Below are 11560 nucleotides of genomic sequence, written 5' to 3'. Positions count from 1 at the left end.
AATATTGTCTGTAAATATTTCTTTACTACATTTCATTAAAAACAAAATCCAAAAATATTGTGTTTTAGTATAAAATTTTGAAAATTCCAAAAAGTTTTTCGACAACTGATGTTGAAAAGCTGATTTTCAAAATTCCAAATGCTAAACATGATGGACAACAAGTTTGGGAGATTTGTTTAAGAAAAAGAAAAATGATATTTTTACAAATGATCATCAGAGATTATAAATGTTAAATCATTTTGAACAAATATCTGCAAGAGGTATATAAATTTGTCAAATTGTTAAATTTGTGAAATTTATTTTGAGGTAAAGGATTGTGTAGGAAACAGTTTTGAAAGAGCCAGGGTTCGATTTCTGAAGACTTTCCGCATAAAGCCTGAGCAGAGTTTGAGCCAGGATACGATTCTAGAGCAAAAGCTATGTCAAATTGCGATCCCGGAACAACTTAAGGGGGAGTCTGCTAGCAAGGGGGAGTCTGAAGATGTAAGAGCCAGTTTCTGATAAAGAGAATTAGAAAGCTCAAGAGCCAGTTACGATTCTGAAACTATGACGAAAAGGGGAGATTGAAGATTATTAGATCAACATCCAAGGGAGAGGTTAGATGCTGATGCTAAAAAGGAAGAGAAGAATTTGATGGAAGCATGCACTGTTAGATACTTTGGGGAGAGCACGAGAAGACTGATAAAGACTGAAGACTCGTCATGCTGAAGACTCGACACCGAAGACTTCGTCAACATCCAAGGGGGAGTCTGTTGGTGCATATGTATGTCGACTTCGTCTTGTATCGAGTCTTATGTCTAGATTGGATAGAATGGAGCTCGGTAGGCTAGATAATAGGGTTTTAGTGGTTTTGGACCAGTTCGCACGAAATGGAAGAGGCTATTTCGTACGAAATGGACATTGTCCATTTCGCACGAAATGGGTCTGGTCCATTCCATGCAAAATAGCAACACTATAAATAGCTGAGCCTTGTCTTCATTTGTAAGAGTTGCTGATTCTAGAGCCGAAGTGCTGCTGAAGTGTCATTTGATCTGTAATCGGGTCAGAGCAATATACAAGACAATTAAAGTGATTCCGAGTGTATATCAAGCTGATTCAATATCAATATGTTTGTTTCCGCCTCTCGTATTGATCAAAAACTCTTCTAAACGACTCGTTTTGTCGTGCAAATGATCCTACAAAGGTTATCATGATTAGGAATCCAGATGCGATTGAGATGATATAAAATACCATCGGATTTGGTTTCAAGACTCTCTTCAACACTACATTGCATCTCGGTGTAGAGGCTACCCTCGTTAACAAACGTCTATTGAGCTTCACGAATGCGATTTTGAAGATCGTTAACGAGTTGAAGACAACGAATACCCTTAACATGAGTTATATGACTAAGTGCGTCAGCCACTACATTGGCCTTACCTGGATGGTAGCGAATTTCGTAGTCGTAGTCGTTTAACAACTCTACCCAACGACATCGACGCATGTTCAGTTCCTTTTGGTTGAAGGATGTGCTGAAGGCTCTTATGGTCGGTGAACACCACACACTTAGTACCATAAAGGTAGTATCGCCATATCTTCAAGGCAAAAACAACTGCCCCAAGTTCAAGTTCTTGCGTAGTGTAGTTGTTCTCATGTATTTTGAGTTGCCTTGACGCGTAAGCGATAACCTTGTCTCGTTGCATATGAAGACAACCAAGGCCAAGGTTTGAGGCATCGGAATATACGGCAAACTCGTCGTTACCATCGGGAAGAGCGAGAATAGGAGCATTGCAAAGCATGTAGTTGAGCGTTTGGAAAGACTCCTCTTATTCAGGACCTGAAGGAAGGGGTATGGTCCCAAAAACCTTGCGCCAGCGCAGAGGACCATACCATCATTATACTCCAAGATCATCTCAAGGAGGACTTACGCACCCCGCGAGATCGATCTAAACAGATCTGGGAAAGGTCAATCCTTAATGATCATGCACCGGAGATAAGAGAAGGAATTTATTCATTTAACACCCTTGCGCGGGCCCGCGCAAGGGTACAGTTAAGCTTGAAGGTTTAACGACTAAAGACAAGTCAGTCTCAAACATATCCGCACACATGAAGAAATAAGGACTTGAGCAAAAGGAATCTTTTCTGTTATGACCAACTGGACACGTGGCAACTGATCACAGGTGCACAGCTATAGATCTTCTAAAAGCAATAAATGCCCATCGTGAAAGGCCTCATTCGGTTGCAACTGAATATCACGTGGCGACATCTGGAACACTCATCTAATTGCACGATGATGGCATGCAATCCAGTCTAGATCACTTTCCACGTGGCATCTCCCCAGCCATCAATCAGCCCACGATCCGTGTGCATGGATGGAGAAATACCACTGACGGAAAAGGAGATTCCGTTATCTCTCCGTTACATTTTAAGCGCCAAACCTTCGACTATAAATAAGAGACTTCAGGTACAAGTCATTTATTCACTCTCACTTACTTTCACTCTTTACTACTTCATCTTCGTCCTCAGATCACTGTACTTATTCTAGCGCCGGAGGGTGGTCACGGAGAGAACCCCAATTCTCACCGTGGCGTGGCTAACGGCGTTGTCTGTTTTGAAGTGATTCATGTGAAGTATGGTCCGACAGTCATCAACGAGGAGATTAACCATTCTATGTAGAAACCATGTCCTCAGATCTAGATTTATTCCAGTCATATAGATCTGGTGTTTTTTCATTGACGCCCACCGATTACTTTTCTTTTGATTTCATCTTCTCGTTCGCTTTCTCTCTTCTGCTTTCATGGCAGAAGGTCCATCGAATCAACCACAAGGTCCTCAGTCTAAGATCAGAGGCGATTATGCTTATCTTTCTCGTACCGACGGACACGTGGACGAAGAATTTTCCAGTGAAAATAATCATGTGAATGATCCTGTCACTCCAGGAGTTCAACAAGAGGTTCCGATCGACTCAATATTACCTCCTGGTGAAACTCCAATCTCATGGTATGTCAAATATCAAGGTGCTTTAAATGTTGTTTATGCACAACTCTGTGCACAAACTGGTAGAGCAGCACCACATGGGCAAATACCTGCAGCTCAGGTGCGAGCTTCGCCTACACCTCGAGTATTGAGTTATGATCCACAATCATACACTACAATAGGAGACACGGAGATTTATTCTCAGTCACGAAGCAAATATGAATCTACACATTCCGGTTCTAGGCGTCGAGATTATCGGGAAGAGCAATATTCTCAAAAACGTGCATCTGTACATTCACTGTTGGGCCCGCGTACGTCGCAAAAGCGGGACACCCAGACTGATGAATATGATAAAACATATGATGAAGGTGATAACAAGAGTGTTTTTAACCGATTGCAGAAGGATCATGTTGATTATAAGCCAAAGTTACGCACGGTGTACAACCCAGAGGCTGAGCATAATTATAATTTGATCTATCGACCGGCTGAAGCAGAAGAGAATTCTAAGTTTATCAAGGAAATCGCGTTGGCTCCCCTTGAACGCGCGAAGTTACCATCCAACGTGGGGAAGTTTAACGGCATGACTGATCCAGACGATTATTTACGCTTGTTCACCAGCGCAGGGCTTATTGGTGGATGGACGTTACCCATGTGGTGTCACTTGTTTGTTCAAACCGTCACATGTGCTGCGCGCCTCTGGTTTGATAACTTGCCAACAGGTAAACTAACTTCCTGGAATTATCTCAAGAATAAATTCTAAGTTCATTTTAGTCAGCAACGGTGGTCTATCAGAGACTCCGCAGATGTCATGAACATCTGGCGGAGAGATAACGAGAGTCTGGAAGATTTTATTACGTGATATAACAAAGAGGTCCTTGAGATGGGTGATGTTAGTGAAGATTTGATTTGCACACAGTTCAAGTATGTTGTACGTTGTGACGAGATGATCAAAGTCTTGTCAGGAAGTGTAGGGTTACCAAAAAGCTGGGAAAAACTTATGGCGGCAGCCAAGGTTTTCGCTCAAATTGAGCGCAACTTTAGTTCCAACCGACCTTTGGTGCCTCAGAACCATCTGCAGGATATGAGCAAAAACAATGGTAAAAAATTCAAGAAGAATTGGAAGGAATCTAGTCCAAACACGTACTCCCCAGTAGATGCTCGCGCAACGATTTGCAAGATTGGTGCTTAAAAAGCAACTAAGCAGGAAAGTCGTGAGAGGCAGTGGATGTCTCTAACAAAAACTCCCGCAGAGGTTCTCAGTATGGAAGATCATCAGTTCAAATAGCCTCAACAAATGAAGAATAAGAAGGGTCAAGATCCAAATCTCTATTGTGCTTATCACAAATATACGGGTCATACAACTGATAATTGTATTAGCTTGCGCTCTGAGATTGAGAAGGCACTTAAAAGTGGAAAGCTCACTCACTTAGTACAAAATGTGTGCAAGGAAGTTCGTTAAATCACCCGTGGTGATGGCGGTCCAAGCAATAAGAAAGCAAAACAAGTCAGTATGGTTCAAGGTGGCCCGTCGCGCAAGCGTAACCCAAAAAGAAGTCACAACGAGCACTAGCGTGAGCAGCAAGTGATTTTTCCTGTTGTACCTGGAGGACCACAAGAAGAGCGACCAGTCGTGATAACTGGTATTTTTGGTCATTACCGCACAAATTATATGTTTATTGACCCAGGAAGTTCTATGGATATCATTTATGAGCAATGCGTCAAGCAATTGGATCCATGGGACAAGGCACGCTTAGAGCCAGTTGATTTCCCGTTAACTGGTTTCTACAATGAAGCCGTCTTTCCACTGGGTCAGATTTCTCTCCCTGTTACGCTCTTGGATGGTAAGCACACGAGCTCCGTTCCAGTGAATTTTATGGTAATGCCAGCTACATCTCGTCGTGATGTATTGCTGGGTAGGCGTGCGTAGAGAAATTTCAGCATGATAACTTCCACACCACACGCTGCTTGTGGTTTTCCAACAGAAACTGGTGTAGCAATTCTGTATTCAGGAAAGGAAGTCATGTACATTGACGATGAACTTGATGGGCTGGTAATTTCCAAAGCTTAACGTGTTTAATTTTACCGATTTATGTGAAATTGAGTTTTAGAATACACTACTTTGAGATGGTTTGTATTTTGCAGGCCTTGACATGTTTAAGGTGTATTTTGGAAGCTTAATGGAGCTTGGGAATGAAGTTAGGAAGAAGGGGAGCGAAAAACGGAGCTAAAACGGCGAAAACTGGACAAAGACTTCAGAGACCGGCGTCCCAGACGCCCAGACCAGCGTCCCAGACGCTGGTCCGAGCGTGAATTTGGGGAAACTCCTTTAGATTAGTTTTGAACCCATTTTCGAAAAAAAGACACACTCACTCCATTCTAGACTTCCATAGGCAATTTTGAGGGATTTTGAAGGTTCCATTTTGATCCATTATCATATTCCATCAAGTTTTGAAGATTAGTCATCAACCATGAGTGGCTAATTTCTTCAAGATCATCCCCGGGTGAAAGGTTGTGAATTTTCTAGGGTTTGCTTTTTCATGCTTTGGTTTGATATAAACATTTTGTAATCTTTTGATTGAAATTGTGCGGATTGATTGTTTGTATTGTTTTGAACTCGAAATTGTTAAGATTTTCTTGCATCATTGACATTGAGAGATGATTACTACTATGATTTTTGATTCATGCTAGGGTTTGTTCATTGTTCTTGATTTATAAAACATACAATTGTCTTTAATTAATATTGTGAAGGTTTTCTTGCACCATTTGCGTATGTTAGATGATTGTTGATGTCTACAATTAGGTTTTCAATTTACAAATTCAAGAAATCATTGGTGTTCATAAAATAATCAAACCGTTCATGCTAAATAACTCTAGATACTTATTAATCCGAAACCCGGGTGTGATTCATGTTTACGTATCTTGCTTTAAACCATCAATTACAATTCTGTGCATTTGTTTAAGTTCTTGTTAGCTAGTAATTAAAACCAAATTGTCGGTTCATTCCGACCCATTTTCTTAACAAACAAAATTCATAAAAACAATCTAGTAAGCTTCATAATTGTGACAAACCTTTAAAATCAATCAAGTCCATTCGCAAACCACAAACTCTTCGTGGTTCGACCCCTTACTACCACTAACACATTGTTAAGGGTAATTCGGGCTTATAAATATTATCGTTGACTGGAGCACGACACTCCGATCAAATTTATTGGTGTTCATAAAATAATCAAACCGTTCATGCTAAATAACTCTAGATACTTATTAATCCGAAACCCATGTGTGATTCGTGTTTACGTATCTTGTTTTAAACCATCAATTACAATTCCGTGCATTTGTTTAAGTTCTTGTTAGCTAGTAACTAAAACCAAATTGTCGGTTCATTCCGACCCATTTTCTTAACAAACAAAATTCATAAAAACAATCTAGTAAGCTTCATAATTGTGACAAACCTTTAAAATCAATCAAGTGCATTCGCAAACCACAAACTCTTCATGGTTCGACCCCTTACTACCACTAACACATTGTTAAGGGTAATTCGGGCTTATAAATATTATCTTTGACCGGAGCGCGACAAAACCCCCAGTAAAAGTTGCGAAACTATCTTCTTCCGGTGAACCGGAGAAGTGGGCACTTAACAGCAAATATCTTGAGCAAACCGTTTTGCTAGGACCTGCCATTTCTCGAGCAATTTGCACACAACTTAAACAACTCTTATTCCGAAACATGGATATTTTTGCATGGTCTCCAGCTGATATGACTGGTGTACCAAGAGATGTGGCAGAACACTGGTTAAATACCTTTCCTTCAGCAGAACCAGTGGTACAGGCGAAACGTAGCCTAGGTCCAGAAAAGACTCCCGCAATGAATGAGCAAGTAACTGAGTTGCTCCAAGCAGGTATATTACATGAGGTTTGATATCAGGCATGGGTGGCTAACCCAGTAATGGTGCAGAAGCACAATGGCGGATGGCGCATGTGTGTTGATTTCAAAGGCCTTAACAAAGTGTGTTCAAAGGATTGTTATTCTCTTCCGGACATTGACAAGAAAGTAGATTCTTTGGCTTCTTTCCATTGGAAATGTTTTTTGGATTGTTACAAGGGCTACCATCAAGTTCAGATGAAAAAATAGGACGAGGATAAAACAGCTTTCCGCACGGAGAAAGGTATTTTCTGTTATACAAAGATGCCTTTTGGTCTCCGCAATGCGGGAGCCACATATCAACGTTTAATGGATAAAGTTTTCAGAGATGATATCGGCATCACATTCAAAGTTTTTATTGACGATCTAGTCATCATGAGCCATGATGATGAATTGATGCTCAAGAATGTCGAGCGCACCTTCACTTCCTTGCGCAAGGTCAATTTAAAGCTAAATTCAGGAAAGTGTTCTTTTCGTATGGAAGAGGGAAAATTTTTGGGTTTCATTGTAACGAAAGACGGTTTTAAAGTTAACCCGGAGAAAGTGGAAGCTATCCAACGCATGCCATCACCAGCAACTGTCAAAGAGATGCAACGCTTAGCTGGTCGAGTTGTTGCGCTCACTCGATTTTTGGCGAATCATGCGGCTAAGTCTTTCCCCTTCATTAGCACACTGCGCAACTGTGTAAAACAGAGTCAATTCCAGTGGACTCCATAAGCTAAAAAAGATTTTCAAGACATGAAAGAGTGCTTAATTCAATTACCAACTTTGACAGCTCCGCAAAAGGAAGAGTCGTTGATTTTGTATCTCTCTGCATCCTGAAACTCATTACTCAATGATGGAGAAACTCGTTCTAGCACTAGTTCTTGCTTCGCGAAGGCTGCGTAGGTACTTTTCTGGTTATGTTATAACTGTTCTTACAAATTATCACAGGGGGCAAATTCTGTCCAAACCTGATGTTGTTGGCCGATTGGCGAAATGGGCTATTGAATTGGGAGTACACAACGTTATGTATAAGTCGCGCCCAGCTATCAAAGGTCATGTCTTGGCCGATTTTGTTACTGAAGTTCCGGTAGACAAGATTCAAGAGTATGAAGCCATTCAAAACCCGGTCCCAGTGTTTGATGTTAGTGTTCGGGTCTTACACACGGATGGTGCATCTAACAACGATGGCGCAGGGGCTGGTCTTCGTTTAGTCAGTCCCGACAATCATGAGTTTACTTATGCCATCAGATTGGATTTCAAAAGCACCAATAACGAAGAGGAATACGAAGCTTTCCTTGCAGGACTTCATTTAGCAATAAAAATGGGAGCAAAAAATCTGGAGGCGCACGTTGATTCCTTGTTAGTCGCTTGACAGGTCAACGACCTCTATGATGCAAAAGGCGAAACAATGGCTCTGTACCTCGATCAGGCGAAATCTTTGATTGCTAATTTCAAACTTTCAAAGTAATCTATATCAATCGCAGTGAAAACAAACATGCGGATGCACTTAGCAAGTTGGCAGCCATAAGTTTCAAGCATTTAGCTAAAGAAGTGCGCATTGAGATCCTCACGAATCCATTTGTGCCTTTACGCCATGTGAATCTAGTAGAAATTGGGAATCCATCTTGGATGTCCCCAATTATCATGTTTCAGCAACACGGTTCTCTTCCAGAAGGGAAGGCGGAGGCAAGGAAAATTCAAAACAAGGCATTGAATTACGAAATGTCAGATGGAATACTGTACAGAAAGTCATATCTAGGTCCTCTATTACGCTGTTTTGATAAACAAGATGGTCAATACCTAGTTCGAGAAATTCATGAGGGATTGTGTGGCATATATGCCAGTCCACGCATAGTTGTTGCTAAAATCATGAGCGCATGGTATTATTGGCCTTGTATGCATTTGGATGTTGTGGAAACTCTATGCAAATGCGCATCATGCCAGCACCATTCTCCAAAAACCCTGTGCCCGAAAAATCCATTGGTCCCTGTAACAACGGCTTGGCCTTTTCAGTAGTGGGCAACTGATTTGGTGGGTCCATTTCCTGATACACCTAGCGCTGTGAAATTCATTATAGTGGTTGTGGATTACTTTACCAAGTGGGTAGAGGCAAAACCCCTGGCTTCAACCACTGCAATGGTCATCTGAAAGTTTATTTGGGAGCACATTATCTGTCGTTTTGGCCTACCACTGCGCATCATCATGGATAATGGTACTAACTTTGCATCTAAAGACTTACAGAAGTGGATGAAAGAGATGCGCATAGAGCACACCTTTGCTCCTATGGCACATCCATAAGCCAATGGCCAAGTCGAAAGTATCAATAAGAAAATTGTTGATAGAATCAAGGGAAGGCTGGGAACAGCACGAAGAGGCTGGGTGGATGAGTTGCCTATTATTCTCTGGGCTTATCGCACTATTCCAAAAACCAGCACGGGTGAAACTCCGTTCAGTCTCGTTTATGGAACGGAAGCCGTAATTCCCGCTGAAATTGGTCTTCCTTCACCGCGCATGCTGGCAATGGAAAAGCAGAATAACGAGTAAGAACAAAGACTTGATTTGGACCTCTTAGAAGAACGATGTGAAAATGCTTCTATAAACGATGCCAAATACAAGTCGAAGTTAGAAAAGTATTATAACGCGCAGGTCCGCGTATGTACTTTCCTACCAGGGGATTTCGTGTTAAGAGATAATGAAGCTTCAAATGCTGAACGCCCAGTAAAGCTTCCGCCCAAGTGGGAAGGGTCGTATGTAATCAATGAAGTTCTTGGGAAAGGAGCTTATACACTACGAAGGTTAGATGGAACCGACTTCCCTCGGACATGGAATGCGTAGCAACTGCGCAGATGCTACATGTAATCTTAACGTCCTTTATACTTGTCAGGCAGATGCAACATGTAATCTTAAAGTATAGCACAAGGATCGTTAGTTACATTAATTATCTTATTTATTTCCTAGTGTAATCTTACATCTTTGTACTCTCTTGCCTCAGCGCCCTATCAATTATACTACAAAGATTGTTACTTATATTTAGCCTTTTTATGCTTTGTTACAAATGCATGCAATTACTTTTGGTAAGCACAAAAACATCATGGTAACTTTAAACAAGTCTCATGAACAGTCTGTAGTCACAAGTTACTGCGCTAGGTCTAGTCCTACGTTCACACATGAGCTTTATACCATCTTTATTTGTCTCACCTAAACAAAGCAATTGAACTCATGCATGTATTGTAACCAAAACATACGTTATATTACAGCAAAATATCAGTTACTTGCGCACGAGCGCATTAACAACCACAACAAAAAGGGAATCAACGGCCCAAAAGTTTAGTACAAAAGTAACCACCATGTGTTACAATTACTTAAGCTACATCTTCATTACCAGAGCTGTCCGCTTCATCAGGGAAGATTTCTTTCAAATGGTCCACATAATTTTCATGCTGAAGTGCTTTATTCACCAGGTCCATCACTGGCACTCGAAGGTTGTTATATTCTTTTTTGGCAGCAGCAAAAGCCGCATTAGTATCAACCCCGCTAGTGGCGGACCTGCTGGTATCCCAATCTACTTTTAATGCATTTGTTACATGGATGGCGCACTCTTCATAACCCTGTGCATAGCCATCATGGCGCGCTATCACCATCAGCTTTGCAACTGATTCGTCCAACTCAATAGAGTTCAGGATCGAGTTCGTAACATGCGCAGGAAAAATCAGAAAATAAGTTTACGTACAAACTTAGTCAAAGTGATATGAAGGGCTTGAGACACTTACATTTATAATCCCATGATGTTGCATCCATAACATGTTTTTAGTTAATGGCTCAACCATGCTCTCAGCTGTCACCCTAGTAGTTTCAGCGCCTTCAAGCTTCTCCTCAGTTTCTGAGAGGCGGCGCGCTACCTCAGCTTTCTCCACTTACGCAAGTTGCAAGTCCTTTTTCGCAGCATCAAGTTCTGCCTTCGTTTGTTCCCGATCAAGCAGTAAAGAGGTAAGTTCCGCAATCTCTTTATTTTTAAGAGCAAGAGTTGCACAAGTTTCTTCCTCTCTTTGCTCGCTCCGCTCTCGGTGAGACCGGGCTTCACCTACGGCAGCTTCTTCATCAGTTTTTTCTTTCTCCAATTTTTCAAACTCCGCCTTGAGATTGACCACCTCGTTTCGGAGAGTTCTTTTCTCATTATTATATCTCTCACACGCCTCTTTCCATCGCTTGCGCTCCTCCGCAAGCAGACCAGCTTTGGCTTCAGCTTTTTTCTTCCAGCCCATGGCGGACCATTCTTCCGTCTTTTGTTGGTCCTCAAACTTGGCTTTATCGGCTTCAAGTTCAGCTTTTAATGCTACCATCTGCGCCTTCTCTACAACAATCTCTTTCTTTGAAGTCTCAAAGGCTTCCCATTCTTTCTGCATGCTACGCCACTCACGCAAAATTCGGTGAGTGGTCGAAGAAGCACTGGCAATCTCTTACAAGTATGCGCGGTATGTGCGCTCATAGGTCTGCGCCTCTTGAAACTTAATCTCTACAGGAGGAAAGATACCCTTGAACCACTCCCGGCACCCTTGCCAATCGGCAAAAGTGTCGCCTTGTTTCAGTTTCCAAACAGGTACATAAAGGTCAGCAGTTCTTTTTTCTGAATATAACCTATAATAATAATCACCCGGAGTCTCGTCTGGGCGGATGGGGGATTCTTCTTCCACACCATGTGCAACAA

The sequence above is a fragment of the Helianthus annuus genome, chromosome 5, assembly GCF_002127325.2.
Source record: "Helianthus annuus cultivar XRQ/B chromosome 5, HanXRQr2.0-SUNRISE, whole genome shotgun sequence".
NCBI classification, from domain to species: Eukaryota; Viridiplantae; Streptophyta; class Magnoliopsida; order Asterales; family Asteraceae; genus Helianthus; species Helianthus annuus.
This window is presented reverse-complemented; position numbering follows the sequence as displayed.